At 38.1% G+C, this 18,493-nt stretch overlaps 1 long non-coding RNA gene across 1 annotated transcript in view; it reads right to left on the reverse strand.

Annotated features, from left to right (window-relative positions):
- Positions 1-18,493, reverse strand: part of LOC128851148 (uncharacterized) — a 203,229-nt gene that overhangs the window by 167,866 nt on the left and 16,870 nt on the right. The window contains exon 2 of the long non-coding RNA XR_008448416.1: positions 14,175-14,381. This is a non-coding gene — a long non-coding RNA (uncharacterized LOC128851148). The remainder of the gene's footprint in view (positions 1-14,174; positions 14,382-18,493) is intronic.

The raw sequence follows: 18,493 nt of genomic DNA on the forward strand, positions 1-18,493 counted from the left end.
ATACCTGATACCTGTAACATACCGTAAAACATATAAACAAATGATGGAACTGCTCGCATTCGTCATGCTAGATGTAGACAAACAGGCTTTCCCGGGGAGAGAAATGCTACAGAGATGCAACCTGGAATTCCAGGGTTATGCACACAGTAAATCACTTCCATGCTCTCAGCTTGCAACCGAAAACTTCCATAAGCCCAAATGGAATAACTTCCTTAAGCTTTCATGCAAATATATGGATTTACTCTTTTTGTGTCATTTTTTTAGTCAGAAAGCATCATGTTAAAGATGGTCACATTTATGCCAGCCTTGGTGCATTGGAGTTCTGGTCTAGTTTTGCAAAGAAGACTTAAATCACAGATTGTGTATCTTTCCAATTTAGGCTGTGACATAGTTATTGGCTACTGAAGCAGAATGAATACAAGCACCTGAGGAGGTGGTTTCTTCTGGTCTTGTTAACACGTGAGGCAGAATACATAATTCCTATATGAAAGGTAGAGCTGTCTTCCTAAAACTGAGACATAAAAAAATAGATCGACATATTTCTTCACTATGAGAGTGCTGAGGCACTGGCACAGGTTGCCCAGGGAATTTGCGGATGCCCCATCCCTGGAGGTGTTCAAGGCCAGGTTGGATGGGGCCTTGGGCAGCCTGGTCTAGTCGGATGTCCCTGCCCATGGCAGGAGGGTTGGAACGGGATGATCTTTAAGGTCCCTTCCAACCCAAACTATTCTATGATTCTATGATTCTATGATTCTATGATTCTATGATTCTATGATTCTATGATTCTATATTTCTATAGAACTTAAGGCTGACTTGGAGGAAAAATTTTAAGGCATTTCAAAAGTTAATCAGAAAATCAGAAAATGCCATAATACTTCTAATATCCACAGAATTATTGTTACCACCAATTAACCTTGGCTGTATAGACTGCTAAATTATTCAGTCACTTAATGGCTTTCAAATTTTAGTGCAATTGTATAGGTCCCTAGGTTGTAGTTAGAGTTGGTTTAAAATGCAGGGTTTGAAGTGCACTCAAGTGGAACACTGAGCAGCAGTGAAATCTGGAAGGATAAAACCATGCAAGAGGGCCTGCAGGTAGGCAGGGAGCAAGCGAACAAAAGAGACGCTCTGCTTTCATACTACTAGGCAAGATGTTAGCTGTTTTCAGAATGGCTTCCCAGCTCCTTTTGATTCTAGGAAGAGTAATGAACTATTCTACAAGCAGAATACATGGCCACGAATAGATAAAGAGCTCTGGAGGCACTACATTGTTTTGGCTACCTCCAAAAGACAAGTGCCTTAACATTACAAAGGAAAGAAGCGGTGTGACCCGAAGATATAAAACATACTACATATATACATTGTAAAAATGCATTGAAATAACTTAATTCACCTAAATGAAGACATTGCCTTGGAATTTATTGTCCTGGTCATGCTTTCCCTCCCACCTGGGAAGTGTAGGGGAATAATATAACAGTGTGGAGCTTAATCAACCTTTTGCCTTCATATTTTTCTCTGACATAAATGCTCTGCAAATTAAAGTTCCTATTCACATTGCAGTTAATGCTATATTTTATTCAACTACTTTGGTCTGTTTTACAAATAATTTATGAAAAATAATGTTAGTCACACCACCAAAAATTGAATAGTTCAGGTATATAGTTTGGAAAACTAAACTATGAGACTCTTGAATGGAGATCTAGTCACTCAAGAATGTGTTGGTTTGTAATTTAGCTAAATCAGATCCAGAAAATCTAAGCATCAGATCAGACAATGTAAGTAATGGAAAGTACTACTGTAACAAAAAGAAATTTTAAAACAGTATTCCAGAGAAGAATATTTGAGTACACACTGGATTATACTATTACTTAAATACTAAAATGAAACCTGTGGAACTAAATATCCATATTGGGTCATCCTGAAATTTGCATGGAGAAACCTTTACTGAAGGAGTTCAGTTTCTTTTGAAAGACAGCACAGAAAAGTCCAGCCAAGTTTTATAATGGCTGTGTGAAATGGTTACAGTAACTAAATCTTTCTCCAGCATAAAAACTGTATGGCTTGTAATCCAGTATTACTTCATTGGGCCATATGTGCTGGATCATTAAAGGCAGTTAAATTAAACAGATGATTAAGGAAATCCAGACTCGCTTTACAAATCTCAAGTGAAATCAGCTACTTCCACAAAGCCGGTATAAGTGGCCCAGAGAGCTCAGCAATCTAAGCTATGAAAAATGTTTATGCGTTTTACTCACAAATTGTCCTTCACAGAATGCTTGGGACATGGAATGAAATATTTTGCTTGCAGGTTTGTGACTTTGAGGCAAGTATTCTTACTCCTTAACAAATACATATTTTCAAGTTTGTTCTTTAAAAAGCTAAATACATTAGCAAGGAAGTAGGGGACAGTACTGAAATACATAGGGCAGTATTGACATGCAATACCAAACCAAATGGCAAACGTACAGACTGAGTAAGGCGAAAACTGAACTCCCACTTGTCTGGATCTAAAATTCTTGTAAGAGGATAATGCAAAACAGGAGCTTGCCGCTTCTGAAAATCCAGTCATGTCCACCCTACAAGAGGTCCACAGCCCAAACCTGCCACAGCTGGGAACAGACTGAATTTCCCTAGTAAAGGATGGAGGTCCTTCCCGCATCCAGGTCCTCAGTCAGGAGCTCTCTAAGGCTTCAAATGCTGATCTTGCATGCAGAGGTTTTGTAAGAGGGCTGAGGCACACAACAGCGTTTACAGGCTGATCCTGGGAACCAGCCACAGAGATCAACCAGGAAACCTGAAGTTAGAGCTCACTGAAAAAATGAAACTTTTACAAAAAATATTTTTACATCAACTTAAAATTTTGAAGCTGCTTCTTGCTGCAACAAACTCCCCTCATTTCAGGCCCCATTCTCCTTCTTATCCAACTCTGGAAGGAATATCTCGCCTTTTTTTCTCTGTGGCCACCAAAAATGTCCTCAGAACCTGGAATACTGTTGTTCTTATTTCAGGTCGTACCTGCAGTGACAGCCCATAAAGATGTTCTACCAAATGTCTAACCAGGGGGCTGAAGCACCTCCCATACACTAACCGGCTGAGGGAGTTGGGCTTGTTTAGCCTAGAGAAAGGAAGGCTCTGGGGAGAGCTTATAGTGACCTTCTAGAACTCAAAGAGGAGCTACAGAAAAGCCAGGGAGGGGCTTTTCATCAGGAAGTGCAGTGATAGGACAATGGGTAATGGTTTTAAGATGAAATAGGGGAGTTTTAGATTCAATATTAGAAAGAAATTTTTTTACTCTGAGGCTCGTGAGGCACTGGAACAGGTTGTCCAGAGAAGTCATGGGAGCCCCATCCCTGGAGGTGTTCAAGGCCAGGTTGGATGGGGCTTTGACTTAGTGGAATATGTCCCCGCCCATGGCAGAGGGATTGAAACCAGATGATCTTTAAGGTCCCTTATAACCTAAACCATGATTCTGTTCTATTACAGCATAGGGTATTTACGGAAATTAAGAAATATCAGTACTCTATTTTTCCATCACCTTTTTAAAATTATATTGATGGAAGAACGTATGGTCTTGTTCAAATGGTCTGCTGAAAGCAAAGAAAACCTCTCAATCTGAGCCAACAAGAATACTCATTTTGAGGAAGAAGCAGAAACCAAACTGATTATTTGAACGGCAGATGTTATATATTGGTATTTTTAACCGGGCATTATTTATTTTACCTGGAAGCAAGCCTGCCATTTTCATAGTTTGTTTGGTTTCTTTTTTAACAGTTTTATACCACTGGGTAGTATTTACTGATGAAATGCAGCCAGAAGAGCTGTTTGTGTAATTGCACTTTCAGTGAAGCAGTTAAATGTTCTCCTTCATCACGGGCTTGCTCTCACACCCACTTATTCGTATGCAGTGTCTTATCTCTTGCTGTCTGGCCTGTGAATTATGTGTCTGCTTTTATGTTTTCTGCCAGTGTTTGCTCATCACTGGTTCGTCGTTTTTCACCTCCTGAGATACACAGATATCACAGTTACCAGTTGTACTTCCATGATAGAAAATGAAAAGTATGTCCCTTCACTCAACATTTAACCCTATTTGCGCTAAAAGGTGCTGAGGACTACTCTAGTCACAACAGGCTTTTATTTTTGTTCTAATTGAGATTAATCTGAAGCTGAAAAATTAGGTAATATTTCCTTAGTGTTTTGTTACTAAAGTTACTCGAGTCAGCAGTAGTCTTGGCCTCTGTCCATGAAATGCTGGGTCATAATAAATTGCTGTGGATTTAAGTCTGCTCTTCCATATTATGGTACATAGACAGCTGAGTGGGGGAGAGATAAATTAAATGGAGATGCACACAAGTGTGTTCAAATCAGAGAACACTGCAGAGCAGCAAATGGTGTCTGAAAAGGAGCAAGAGGCACTTAATCAGAGCAGCCATGTGAGCAGCAAGAATTACTTGCTCTCTAAACTGGGAGACACTAGAGCATCTGGCTCCAAGACTGTCATCTTTGCTTGCAGTGCAAAGAATCAGATACTAGTGGAGGGAATGTCTTCAAATTATTGCTGCCAAAAATATTCAAGGGCATGTGTGAATGGAAGACAAAAACCAACAGGTTGTTTTTCAGACTGAATTACTGCCACACAAAGGTACATGCATTTTAATGAAATTTCTGTTCACAGAATAGTGTTCCAAGAAATTCATATATCCATGTGAATTCCAATAGCATATCTTAAAGGGATTCCTATATTTATTGTAATTTTTATTTAGAAATTAATTGCTGACAAATTTATCACATACTGCATGCATGGATCCTTAATCATCTGGCCATATGTTTCTTGACAATAACAGAAAAGTCTCTGGGGGTGCCAGTGATAGTAACATTTATGCAAACTGCTTGGCCCCAATTAGATGGCAACAGAAAAAAACGACAAACACTCAGTATTGATTACAAAGGTAAAAATAGACTTAAATAATTATCCATTTATGAAATGCTGAATCATGGACCCAGATACGCCAGGATATATTTCCCATCCTGGTTTTTTTTTCAGTAGGCTATAAAGGATTGATAGAAATGAGTGTTTTCTCTTTGGCAGCAGTTATTAGAAAAAGATTCAGCCCATGATAACAAACCCATCTCCGTTTAGGAAATTACATTTTGCCAGCCCTCTCCCTGCAGCAAACCCCTGTCCCTCTGCTGTCTGACACAGGTAGGATCTTCCAACCTGATCTGTATCCAACCAAAACCAAAAGCAATTGTTATCTGAGCAGAGAGCAGATGCTCACTAACAGCAATAGTATTGGTCATGGCTTCACCACAATATTATGGCTTCACCATTAGACCACTCCAGGAAGAACAGCACTTGCAGGAAGGTCAGGGGAATGCCAGATTGGACAACTCTTCTGAAAAGCCTCTAGTTAAAGTTTACTTTTAGGGCACAAAAGAAAATAAGTAAATCTTGCTTTTCTGCAGATTAAATCACAAGTCATTCAGCAGTCCAGTTCCCAGGAGAGGTCTGGGAACAATCTGAACATTTGCTGCTGGGAAGCATGAAAGGCAACATATTCCCAGCTACGGCTGCATTTCCTGAAATGGCTGTGCTGCCAGCCTTCTTTTATAATATCCGTATATCCAGCATTTGAAGTGCCTTTTCTTTCATGACAACTAGAATTAATGTCAGAAAGTTAAGGAAAAGGCTGCCTGGTATAAATTAAAGCTATAAGCAAACAACATTGTAGAAATGAATATGCAAAAATTCACATTCTTGAATTCAACTGCAGTGTGCAGCAGCAAAAATACGCATTTCCAACTTTGTAAGCCTGTGTTCAGTTCTGGGCCCCTCACCACAAGAAGGATGTTGAGGCTCTGAAGCGTGCCCAGACAAGAGCAACGAAGCTGGTGAGGGGGCTGGAGAACAAGTCTTATGAGGAGCGGCTGAGAGAGCTGGGGTTGTTTAGCCTGGAGAAGAGGAGGCTGAGGGGAGACCTTATTACTCTCTACAACTACCTGAAAGGAGGTTGTGGAGAGGAGGGAGCTGGCCTCTTCTCCCTAGTGACAGGGGACAGGACAAGAGGGAATGGCCTGAAGCTCCGTCAGGGGAGGTTCAGGTTGGATATCAGAAAAAAATTCTTCACAGTAAGAGTCATTGGGTACTGGAACAGTCTGCCCAGGGAGGTGGTCGAGTCGCCTTCCCTGGAGGTGTTTAAGGAATGGATGGATGAAGTGCTGAGGGACATGGTTTAGGGAGTGCTAGGAATGGTTGGACTCGATGATCCAATGGGTCCTTTCCAACCTTGTGATTCTGTGATTCTGTGATTCTGTGAAAATGTGCTGAAAGTTCAACAGAATAAAACAGCTGTCGTAGAGCATGGGACAGTATTTTGTACTGATTCACAATATAGCTATGTAGCTAAACAGTACTGCCGGTGGGAGCTCGTTTTATAGGACCAAAGCAAAGGTCTGAGAGCAACCTGTGGACAAGATAGCTGACCAGATAGTTTGCCCAGCTGACCTCTGCTGCCAACGGTGTCCTGACCGGAGACTCATTTTCAACTGTACAGAGAGAAGACCATGCTAAATGAAGAGGATCAGAGGGCTGGAGCACCTCCCGTTTGAGGATAAGTTGAGAGAGTTGGTCTTGTTCAGCCTAAGAAGAGAAGGCTCTGGGGAGACCTTACAGCAGCTTTCTAGTTCTTACAGGGGGGCTACAGGAAAGCTGGGGAGGGACTTGTTATCGGGTAGCGTAGTGACAGGACAAGGCGTAACAGCTTTAAATTGAAACAGGGGAGATTTAGATTAGCTATTAGGAAGAAAAATTTTACTGTGAGGGTGGCAAGTCAGGTTGTCCAGAGAACAGGTTGTCCAGAGAATTTGTGGGAGCCCCATCTCTGAAAGTGTTCAAGGCCAGGTTGGATGGGGCTCTAGACAACCTGACGTAGTGGAAGGTGTCCTTACCCATGGCAGTGGGGTTGGAACTAGATGACCTTTAAGGTCCCTTACCCCAAACCATTCTAAGAGTTTATCAAACAAGGCATGCTGTGACAAGCAGACCTAACTTAAACCCTAGAAATCTCTGGGTTTAGAAAGCAAAAGTCTAGACAAAGCTGGAAATTTTAATAAATTTTAAAGGTTCTGAGGGGACTGATATGCTTTCTCTCTCATTCAGGACCTAAGAGCATCTCCCATAGTAACAATAAAAGGCCTTATTTTTCTATCCTCTATGCTTTTTGTAGTACAGATAGGCCAGTTTTTTAAACAATTCATATTTACATTTTGTGACACTCCAGAATGCTCCATTCAGGTCATCTTTGTTAAATAGTCCAGAACAACATCCAAAAATTTGCAAAGTTCTCTTTATATGATACGTGAATTTTCCTGAAGGCTGAATGATTTTTAAGATATGCCTTTTAAATGAGTACTCCATCGCCAAGTATCATCTTCTGCCAGTTGCAGTTTTGGACGATGTGACTGAGTTCCAGTATCTTTGATAAAAAAAGCTGTCTGGAGATGGAAACCACTGAAATTACATGGTTCTCTAATGCAAGAGCCAATTCTATATTGAACATGCTATAGGGAGCAGTCAGTATCTAGTGTTGCTAGTAATTGTCGTTTGTGTTGCCTTTCAGGACAAAAGCACAAGAAAGGAAAAGGCACTGAAGCATACTTTTGGTCTGAGGGATGTAATTGCATATTTTCACATTTTTTTCCAGGTCAGTAGCGTTCTAGCAAGTTTTAGAAGTGCTATAAGTTCTGCCAAATCAACAGCATACAGTTGTGGACATGCTCCTCTGAGAAGTGAAAGAAGCCCTATTCCTGATCAGTCTTGATGTGACCTAATTACATGTAATTGTGAAAAAAAGATTTGTGGAAACTCTGCTAAGCCAGATTCGTTGCTACAGAGAACCTTTAAGTGGTCTACTACTTTTCATTACCCCAAATTATAACTTAAAATCATATATTAATTAGATTATTCAGTAGTTAGGCAAAACCGTTCTTAGACAACCACAGAAGGTTTTGAAGAAATTATTACTGCAAATGCTGTGTATATACTCCTCTGCATTTCTATTTCAGTCTTCTCAATATAAACTGACTTTTATCATTTCCTTTTAAAAAAACACATCAGGAATCATTAATACTCTGAAATAACATGAAACTATCTTTCATATTCCAACTTCCATCTTTCAACTACTCTTAAAAAGAGTAGAAAAAAATGTCTTACATCATATTTAACTAAATTTAATTAAATGTGCTGTTAATATTTAAAACCAAACATGAAAATACTCATATCAGATGAAAATCCTACAGGCTAGTATAACTTCACGTGACTCAACAGATATAAAATACTGTAGTATAAAAGTAACTTCATGCTGCCAGATAAATCGTGTGTCATACTCACATGTTACTACGTATTTTATTACTACAGTTAGGCAAATGTTTGCTTGAAACAAAGTAAATGCTACGTTAAAGAAATTTCCATGTACAAATGCATGTATATAAATGATGGTGGAATTAGTCATAGCTCTATAATTAAAACTGATCTGCACAAAAAGCAGGTGTTCTATTGACTTTCAATACTCTGCAACATAAATTTCAGCTTACAAACGTCACAATCAAAAAGCCACAGGAGAACTTATGTCAGGGATTCAGTTGCCTCATCATTTATTTTCACTTTATTAGAATATTTTTTCTTAATTTGCAGTAGGGATCCAAAACAAAGAGATCTCTATTTGAAAACAAACAGATGAAATATTTTTTTACATCTTTACCAGCTACCTTCTTTCATTATATTCATCTGTAAAGATGGCTTTCTAGCTTAAGATCGTTTTCACCAATCTTTAAAAAATGTCATGAATAAATACGTATGATGCTACATCTGGAGTTCATAAAGATTATATTCAATAAATATGTACTTTAGAGTTTTCTAGGGAATGTTTTTGGGAAATTTGTTTAAAACGTTGCTTTTCAATAGCTCTTATTGCTCTGTACAGCAACGAATGTACAACTAGCAAAGAATATACATTTTCACTTTTCATTATTCTTTTAAACTTTTGCCTCTTAGTCCTCTTTCATTCTTGAATACACTAAAACAATCTATTCATTGTTTATACATTCCAGAATAGCTTATATTCCTCTATCTCCTTTTGGATTAAAATATGTTTTCCTTATCCTTCCCATATTCAGTGGAGATTTTTTTTTAAAAAAAATAAGTTAACTTTAATTGTCCATTTCAAATTCTCAGACTTTTATTCAGTGTTATTACCTCTATTCAGTTTTCACATTACTTTTATGTCATGCAGTCAAATCCCAGTAATTCTGGAAAGTTTCTGATTGTATGAACACCATTGGCAGGTATTGATGTCCTGTTTGTTATCACAATGATCATTATTAGTTTGTACTATTCCTGTGAAACTTCCTGGAAGGAGCCCAGATTCTTTTATTCCTGTTTACAGAGTAAAGAGAGGGGCTTTTCTGCTGTATATCAAGAGAAGTTTATGAAGAGTTCACCTATTTCAGCATACAGACAAGATATTCTCCTCAACTCCCTTTCATTCTTAATTTCTGTGCTTCTGTGAGTTAGTGTCTGATTTTATGAGGTATGTATATACAAACATAAAATAATACATACACATATTTATTGCTATTTGGTTATTACTATCATAGAAATAAGATAGATTATTTTACTTCAAATTCTGAATTTCTCCTATTTCATATAACCCTACATCTCTGTATTGCAATGCAGCTGTTTGTTAGTAGGTTTGTTTCCCTGGAAGGTAAACTGAGATAAATATTTTGTAATAGTTCATCTATTTTTGTACAGTAATGATGTTTTCCCTGTCCATTAATTTACTTGTGATAAGCTAACCATACAGGCACTGAACAGTCAGTTCCTAAATTCTAATTGCTAAAGGCAGTGAATTTACACCATCCCCAGCCACCCCCATGAAATCTATTTGCAACAGTATATATTTATTTTCTGTCAGAAATACAGATCTTCAGCTACATATGCTCTTTGCAGATCTGTATCGCCACAGGATTATGTACAGAAATACATCTATTCTAGCCATGGGATACACTGGTGGCTGTGATGTAAGATTCCATACAGAGACACTACGAGGAATTTGCTCAAAATTTACATTGCAGTTACACAAGCCTTCCACTAGATGCCAATATATTACGGCAGATATTATGACGGAGGTCAAATCATACCAACTCAAGAATGGGGAGAATAATATCTATATTTTTTGTATATGCTCCTGGCCTGATCTGGATTAAAACTTCTACAGTTAACCCTTCATCAGATCTGTATTATCCGCCAGTCCTCGCCACAGTCTTAACTGGAGTCCATTATGACCAAGTGTAATTTAAAGATTTTCTAAATTACGTAAATCCGGTTCTGCAAATTCAGCAGACCAGATGATACTCTGGAGCCTTCTGAACAACTATCCACCTTTTTAACAAGCCTAGGCAAAACTGGCACAGGCAATCGTGTTTCCATTTAGCCCGAACTACAGGTAACATGTGATCTGGTTTGATTGCCAGTGTGCCACGCAAATCACTATGAACTGTATCCATCATACAGATAACCAGGGAATCAATGTTTGCCCAACACTATCTACATGCAGCACCACTGAAGGAACCTAAGACATTTAATACTCAGCATGAAATATACTGTGGCAGCCATTACAGGCTTTGTTTCCACAATATTTTATTGTACTGGAAACTCCTAATCTAAGTCATAAGCTATCCTGAAGAGCCTGTACATGTGAAAGAAAGAGTTACGACACCTCTCACCAACCCAAAGCCTTCCATTTGTCTTACAAAACCTAAAAACCCATGGAGCAGCCCCATTCTGCAAACTGGATTTTAGTTCTGCTATGACTGGCGATAAACAGGTTGGGAACTACACTTTCATTACAGACTAACCTCCAAAAGCTATGATGGAAGTTTTACATTGGCTGTATTGGAAGACTTTAAAGAGCACAGTGCATGGTAAAGGCTGTGAAGAACTTGCTTGCCTGTTCTCATCACTTGAGGAAGTTATGTTGATGCTATCTAACCACTGGTGCATTAGCACTTCACAGCACTCTGCACTATTCAGCTGCCACATTCTCAGCCTCTGACTCCTCTTTGATTTCTGCCTGATTTGTTTTCTTTGTCTGCGACATTGGATGGTGGTGCCCAGGCTCCTGCAGCAGCAGCTCCCTAGTTATTACTGACCAGGAGAAGCGTGGAGTTGGTAAAGAAGACCACGCACTGCAGGGCTTCATTTCAGGAGAAGGGACAGCACATCCCACTGACCCCAACCTCAAGCTTTCCAGCAGGAGAGTCACAACACGTGAACTAGAGTGATCTCCCAGTTACTGGATGCATGACACATGGGATGCTCTACAGACATCAGGATGATCTATACCAAAACATTTTTAACTTAGTTGCTTAGCTGGAATGTTTCTTAACTCTACACTTCAGTTTCACAGAAGAATGCACTGTTAGATTTAAAAAGTTGGTATGGGAGAGCTAGGCTTCTTTCCCTTGTTGTATTCTGCTCGTTATCCACCATGCTGGGTATTTAAGCATTGTAATTTCATTCCATTTTGATTCAGGGAGTTCACATTTTCTTGCGTAACAGTGTTCTTCTGCCTTCAGTTTTACATGAGTTTCATTTGAATTCTCTTGCACACAAGCCCTGCATAACACAACTGAGGCTGTGGCCTTATTAACACTTCTCTAATCATAATTTTTCCAACCACAGTGTTTTGGCTGACTTTATAAGAAAAGTTTTAATAAATGACAGAGAAAATCTGTAGTGACACCATCCACTGTAAAGTAAACCAAGAAGCAAGAGAAGTTCCTAACAGGTACCTACTACTCTGGAACTTTTTTTCGTATGTCAGGATGGGGTTTTTATATGATATGTATTTCCTTTTTCTTGACATAAATGCATACAATACTGCATCTGGGGTTCATCATTTCACAGGTTAATAACTTATCATACATCAAAACAATTTGCACCTACATAGCGAGTTGCTACAGTACTATTGCCTTACTGAAATTACAGCTACAGCCATCACAGACTCATTTTCAGTCATTGAATTAGCTGTAACTACTGATGATATCCAGATATGTATTGTGAACTAGAAAAACTTTTTACATAAGCACACAAAAAAACTTACTTAAAATTTTTGAAATGCAATACAGTGATCAACAGAGAGCCTTGCAATATAGAGCAGAAGTAGAGATTTATGTAGTATAATAACCATAAAATGAAATTTGGGATTATGTGCACAGCAAGAAAAACAAATATTGAAAGAAAAACAATAAATCTTTTAAACTAAAATATTACTTTGAAACACTAACAGATAGCTAGCTTATTGGATTAAAACACCTTTAGCTTTAGAGAAGCAACAGCCCTGAGGTTTCTTTTCATTCACTGTGATAACAGGTAACTTAAGCATCCTCCTTCACTACCCTTAACAGCTGAGTAGGATTGCTTCCTGTCTGGCATAAAAAAAAACTTTTCCCCATGGATCTGTTCTTTCACAAAGGTCAGCACAGCCTCTGCTCTGCCTCTGTCACTTAAAAAAAAAAAAAGAAGTCAGTAACTATACTGGTATATTTGTAAACACTCGAGTTCCTAGGGTTTTTTTTTTTCCCTTCTTTTGTTAAAGACATATGCCAAATAGATGACAGTTTTAATTTTTTTTTAATAAAAAGAACAAATGAGAGAAATCTATTTCTTATTGAAAATGTTTGCTCTATGATTTCATAATATTTATATTAGAGTAATCTTAAAAGAAACCCTATACTGGTATTTGACAAGTATTTCTTCCCTTGCCAGACATGAAGTTATTTTTACTTAACAATTAAGACACTTGCTAAGATGCTTCCTCAAAGATATTTCTTCCTACACAGCTATTCTGTTATATGACTGCTAACGTAAAAAAGAGGATAATTTTACTGCACTGACTTAATGGATGTTTTGAATAAAACAAACTGGCTGAAGAAATATCTGAGTCCAGTTTTAATTGTTGGGAACTAGATATGAATATAGAATTTAAATGCACTTAGGTGCTATACAATATTCCAATTGTTTGCATTACCTTTTAATATTAGCCATTCTTACAAGTTTTAGCCCTGCATTACTTTATTCTGAGCTCTCTAGTGATCAATCATAATTTATATAGCATGCAAAGCTAACGAAGAAGTCTATATTATAACCTTGCTCAGTGTAATTTGAAGGGACACTGTAAACCACAGGTGAACGTCAATAGTATTCTCTGTCTGCAAATATTCACTTTGTTTGCACAATCCTCCGGAGTATCATGTTGCAGTGTTTGGCTGCTTCTAACAGACCAAAGAGCAAAGTGGTGGAGACACCAGCAATAACATACATTATAAGAAGTCCCTAAAGAAAAAGAAGCTTTTCGCCTCGGCAAAACCAAAGTTACCAAATTTCGTCTCTGCTTACAAGTAGGTCAATTTTACATATGTCAAATGAAGTTTTCAGGACTCAAACAAAAAAGACACTGCCTAGCGCTTCACCTTCCTCCCACAGCGCCCATTACTCTCAGCACAAGAGGAAGACACGCCAACAATTGCATCCTAGGGCCTGATACACCAAGTGTTTGTACATCCACGCACACTCCCCAAACAAATAAAACCAATACTTTACAACCCAGAACATATCCCTTGCCTTAAATCAACTTTTTTCATGAGTTCTTTCAACCAGCCTTTACTGCACCTTAATGCTGGCCATGGGTCCATCAGACAGCAGGTTCAGGTCACTAAGACTAGCTTCACACACAGGCAAACCCACCATGGATCCTAGTAGCAAAGCAGCTTGCTTTTCACACTAGTCTAAGCAGCCGCTGACCAGTTATTGTGTGCAGCAATTGAGGTGTTTGTACTCTTTGAGTAAACTGATTTGTACTTTCTCTATCTCTTTCACGCAAGTATACATGCCAAATCCTGAAATCCTTCCACCTCATGCCTGAAGAAAAGCTTTTTTTGTTTTGTAACACCCAGTGATGCAAAAAACTCAGTATTTTTCACTGAAAAAAAAAGATACTATTCTTGCTTAATTCTGTTAACTTGAAAACAAAAGTATTTCTACACTTTGACCATTTAAAAGTTTTCCATAATTTCTCATTTTCTTTATGTACATACAGGTATTCATACTCACAGACCTCTGTGGACACTTCTCTGACCTGGGAATCTCCCTGGAAAGGCTTCTTCACAGGCCTCCCTCAGCATACACCTTTGCTCCATTAGCTCCACATGTCCAGAGTAGGATTTGGCTTCAGCTTCATGTGTTCAACCAGCAGTTCCAGTTGACCTTCTTAAGGGGTTCTTACTTGGCAGAGGAATTCTTTGTAGCAGCAGTATTTTTCTTCCTGCAGAACAGTTTTGTTTTTTTTTTTTTATTGCAGTAGATTTCAAAACTCCAAGTTATTCCGAAATCCATTATCATTCACTAGCTGATTTTATGTCTGGCTTTTTTCCATGTAGACACATATTCCTAGATGGTGGTTCCAATTAGTGGGTTTGTTATTTTGTTTGTGTTTAAGTCAGTAGGAAGTACATCTTTGTAGATCCAGCTCAATGATACGAAAACTGTTTTTACTTTTCATTGCACAGCAAGGCACTCACACATTTTATTTCCAGTTTAACCCCCCCCCCCCCCCCCCCCCCCCCCAGTTTGCCTCCTGCATTTCTTTCCTTAGGTATGCAGAAAAATAAACTATGCTTGCCAATTAGGAACTGCATTTTTTGCTAATTATCTGAACTAACAGGAGTAAGACACTCGTGTCTTTGCACTGCTAATAATTGCCTGGCACAGTATATAAAGGGTATATAGGAAAAATAGGAGGAGGTTGTGGGAATCACCGTTTGAGTGGATCAGAGCAGTTTCCTTGCTGTTACGCTGTGGCCATCCCAAGGGGGTTCTGCTGCTCCTACGTGAAGGTGGGCAAAGCCCATACAGGAGCAGCTCATTGCCTATGGCGTTTGAGCTAAAATACTGGCTTGATCAGAAGATAAGCACTTCAGCTGAGTTAACGCTGTGCTGTTTCACAGGCTTTGCTGCTAACATTTAAAAGGCAGTTCTAGCTCCCTCTCCTGGAGGATTGGTCACTGTAAATGTTTTCCCTAAGAAGAGGACCTACCGGTTATACATCTATGCATTCCTGGCCCTAAAGTTTATATACTAATAAGATAAACTCTTTTCTTAAACAAATTAAAAGGATACCACACTCTAATTTCTAAAAGAAAAAAAATAGTTACTTTATCTGCACTATCTTCCTACACTAAACCACCCCATTTATCAGCACAACACTCTCAGTTCTTCATCAGACTTCAGCAAAGCTCTCTCCTCTCAGCACTTCCCTACCCCTGTCAGTGTGATGTCCACCCTGCTGGCCGACCTCTAGCTCCTACTTGCACCATACCTGAAACTGGAAGATGCTTTTCTAGCCGGAGGTCTCCCTCATCACTCAACTTCACACCAAGTTATGACTGTTTCTGGGATAAAGTGAACCAACTGAACTCTTTTTGAAGACAGTATTTATACTTAGTCCCTGTGGTTATTTTCTGAGCTGTTTCAATTATTTTTAAAATATGTCTTTAATAGCAGTGATTTAAAAAGTGACACTGCAATCCAGTAAGAGAATAACTGATGCCACATAGAGAAGTAATACCTGTTTCCTTTTTCTTCCTTCATATTTTCATTCAGCTCACCATGGATGCATAAAATACAAAGATGACATCATCTTATTAAGTGTTTATGTTTATTTGATGGTCCTTTGTGATCACAAGTCCTTCCTTTCCTTCAATAAACTGAAGAAAAGTCAAAGTGAAACAAGAACCGGGGAAAAATGCATCATATAAACTTAAAATCTTTACAAGATGCTCCCACATTTTGTCTGATTGGTGAGAAAGTATCTTGCCATTTAATTTTTACATGAAGTTTTCTATGCACTATTTATATAAGGTTTTAATTGATACAGCACATAAAAAAATAACCATTACTTTGTCAAGGTCCGAATTCCACAAAGTGTCATGTTCATCACTGCATATAAAGTAGAGACCATGTGCAACAAGTCAATTTTTTATATGAAAACTATTTTTTAAGAGGAAGTTGTAAAGGCTTATACACACATAAAGGAAAATGATTGCATAACAGTAGTGTTCCATAGCACTTAAAATGCCATTTACTACTGCTGCTGTTCATAAATAAACAAATCCACCTAGTTCTATATGATGTGTTTTATTTTGGTCTATATAGTGGTAATTTATCAATTCAAATTGATAAATAATAATAAAAAAAACCACAAAACACCTACAAGGCTGTTGTAAGAGAGGTGGATGATTTTACACAGAAGCATCACTCCACTGAAGCAGCGAAATAATCCCAGGACAGCAAAATGGTGAATTTCACCTCCATGGCTGCAAAGATAAATGCAACAGCTGCTTCCTAGAAAAGTGCAGCTTAAGTAAGATATATGGATGTTCTTGAAGAAACAGTGGACATCTCCTACACCTCTCACATGTACCCTAAGCTTGAAAATGTCTAAGCAGTCCCAATCCAATCCACCACAGGCTACTGGGTTATCCCAGGTTCAACTGTTTGGAAAGCTTAATCTTTGTTACTGTGTGGAAACTCACGACAGCAATAAAGTAAATAATAAAAATGCAGAGTACAATCTCCCTTGAGAGAATTTAAGAATTTTTATTTGAAACTTCTGTACTAGTGAAATCTGACAGAAACAATAAACATCTTTTGAAAATTCATGCTCCTCCTAAATTGAGTATGATACAGTGGTAATATTTCTTTTCTTGCATTTTTTATGTGTCTTATTTTCACTGTAATTTTCAGAGAAACTATTACCCCTAGTATAGAATCTAATCTATGTTAACATCAATCTGCAGAAGCACAAATGAAGCTTAATAAATAACAATGATACACTTTCATTATGGCTCTTGTTTCTAGTCTTCGCAATGTCTTATTTCAGTATTTTGAGGCAACTCATGATCAGCAAATTCACATCCACCAGGAATTTACCCTGCTACCCAGATGAACTATGAGAAACTAGTGATAAATACACCTTTCACCAGTATTGGTGGTGCTCAGCCAACCATAGCTCCCAAAAGAAAAAGAGGTGTATAGAATATTTTTTTCCTGGTAAAAACATTATTTAAAACATGATATTACAAGAAAAAACAAAACAAAACAAAACAAAAACCCAAGTATTCCTCCTTATCCTACACTTGAACATTAACACAAAGTACATTATGCAAATTGTTCCACACATTAACTGAAATTTGCAAGAGGCTTACAGGAATGCCAAAACCAATGTGTTTTTCCTGTTAAAACCTCCAAAACTCTGATAGAATCTTAACTTTAGGCTTGTTACCATCATTACAGGCCAAGACTATATTTTATTTGTACACAAGTAATCAAATTATAACTTAATTGCTTGTTCATAGGCAACCATTGATTTTAAGATGAGTAATCAATTCTTGGGAACAAAGAATAAGATAAACATAACAAGGATTTAAGAGTCAGCCCTTTAAATAATCATTTCTCTCCTCAGAAAACTGCTCTTTCATTCACAGCTTCAAAGAATCACAACAGATACACTCGTGCAGCTTTGCTGAATCAATCCATGCTTTTAAGTTGGGGATACAAAAAAGTTCGTATCAAAAAAAATGAAAGTGAGTATGAGAGAGAGACTTCAGCACACTGAAAATAATTTCCAAAGCTCAGGATTGAAAGGTACTATTTGCCCATTTTACCATGATGTCTATCTACAACTTCCTAGCAAGACTATTTTCATATTGTTATTACACATCTTTTTTTGTCTCTTTTTATCTCTGCCAAAAACTAGCCTAAATCCTTCTTCTAGCAGAAACTGCTCCAGAAATGTGTTTTCTCTCTTCCTTAGCAGCCATCTTCCAGTGTCTAGCCTGAAATTATTTGCAACCTATTTCTTTGCATTTGTTCTGGCATCAATCGCCCATTAGTTTATCCAGGTCCTTCCCATTGTGCTCAGTCTCTGGATTCACCCATAAGTAACAATCCCATCTTTTGTCTTTGGTAGGCAAAAGAGCCTGTTATCTGTTAGGATCAGAGGATCTCTGCCCCCTCAATATCAAGTGTCTGCATCGGTTCTTGTCAACTTTTATCTTTCTTGAATATGTTCCCGTTCCCTTCTTCCAGATCTGTATTTCAACAGTGCCTTACCACTAATATTTCCTCCTTTTGTGGAAATGTTTTTTTTTTTGATGGCCTGCCAATTATAACTGCCCAGAAGTAAGAAAGAGATCTGGCATGATTATTCCTTAAGATATGTCATACGAGATGGCAAGTAAAAACATGCAGTCCTTCTACAGAACACTTCAGACATCTGTACCAGTGAAAGAAATGTAGGAAACTGAGGACCCTGAACTTCTTAAATATTAAGTGTGATTACCTATGCCAATTAACATAAATGAGAATGGATGGGAT

The sequence above is a fragment of the Cuculus canorus genome, chromosome 2, assembly GCF_017976375.1.
Source record: "Cuculus canorus isolate bCucCan1 chromosome 2, bCucCan1.pri, whole genome shotgun sequence".
Classification (NCBI taxonomy): domain Eukaryota; kingdom Metazoa; phylum Chordata; class Aves; order Cuculiformes; family Cuculidae; genus Cuculus; species Cuculus canorus.